Source organism: Aplysia californica, unplaced genomic scaffold, assembly GCF_000002075.1.
Source record: "Aplysia californica isolate F4 #8 unplaced genomic scaffold, AplCal3.0 scaffold00157, whole genome shotgun sequence".
NCBI classification, from domain to species: domain Eukaryota; kingdom Metazoa; phylum Mollusca; class Gastropoda; order Aplysiida; family Aplysiidae; genus Aplysia; species Aplysia californica.
The window spans coordinates 1,189,715-1,190,997 of NW_004797427.1; positions in this window are offsets into that span (position 1 = coordinate 1,189,715).

Consider the following 1,283-nt stretch of genomic DNA (forward strand, 5'->3'; position numbering starts at 1 on the left):
TGTGTGTGTGTGTGTGTGACAGACAGACAGACAGACAGACAGACAGACAGACAGACAGACAGACGGACAGACAGACAGACAGTCCTCCTCATTATATGTGCGTGCATTCGGAGCCATATCAGTTTCCACGACTGTACCGTTCTGTAATATTTCACCCCTGGCGACACTGAGGTGAGGTTATAAGTAACCCCGTACTGCTCTACCAAACAAAACGAAACAAAACAAAAAGAAAAACGAAACAAACCAAAACAAAACAGGACAGAAAAGTAACCGAAGAGATGGAGAAACACAATACGCACGCAGCACTTTGTGGGTTGGCCGCTATCGCAGACAGCGACCATTAATTTCCGTGACACACTCACAAATATTCCCAGACTGTAAACTGCAAATAGTCGCTGTGGGGAGTTGTAATCGGGCGTACAAGTACAAGTTAACTGTCTGATATCTCTTGGGTAGAACCAGCCCGCCTCCGAAATGATTTTCAATTTTTTTTTTTTTTTTTTTTTGGGGGGGGGGGGTATATCTACTCATTTACAATAATATGTCCCCAGTGAATGATTCTTTTTCCGTTTTTACCACCTAATAATAAGTTTATGAGTTGTCAGTTATTTCTAAATGGGTGGCTGGAGGGCGTCACTGATGTGTCCTACTTCTTTTTTCTTCATCTATTGTGTCTATTTGTTTTATTTTCTTCCTTGAACTAAAACATCATTATCGTGTCGGTTGTCGGGGTACTTCTGTACTTCTTGAAAACAGATTTAATCCTGCGTACTTCGTTTGTGAGGGTAATACAGTGTATTTACAGTAATCAGAGCTTGCGATTACTGAGCTGGTTTCGTATCGGCCCCCGTAATAATGTCTTTGGCTAGGACACTAGGACCCATCCCCCACCCCAACCCCCCTCCCCTCCCCCGTGACACACACGGTGCAAACATGCTTTGGTACATTTACGGAAATGTTTTGAATAATTGGTTTTAAAACGCTCTTTTATAATGATACAAGCGGGATATGGGGTTACCACGCTTTACGTTATTAGTTTAGTTTATAGCTATAATATATTAACTGTCTGCAACATTTTAAAAAGATCTTTGAAAACGCACACGGTGCGCAGAGTTCAGCAAATTAATTGATCTGAGCTGACTTTTTCTCAAAGCTATTCGGACAAACTTGAGCATGAGTGTTCTTTGCAATTATAAACATACTCCACTGATCTTTATATTTTTGACAGCCTTTACCCCCCACCCTCGCCTTCCCATAACCCCCCACCTCCTCCAGAAACAAAC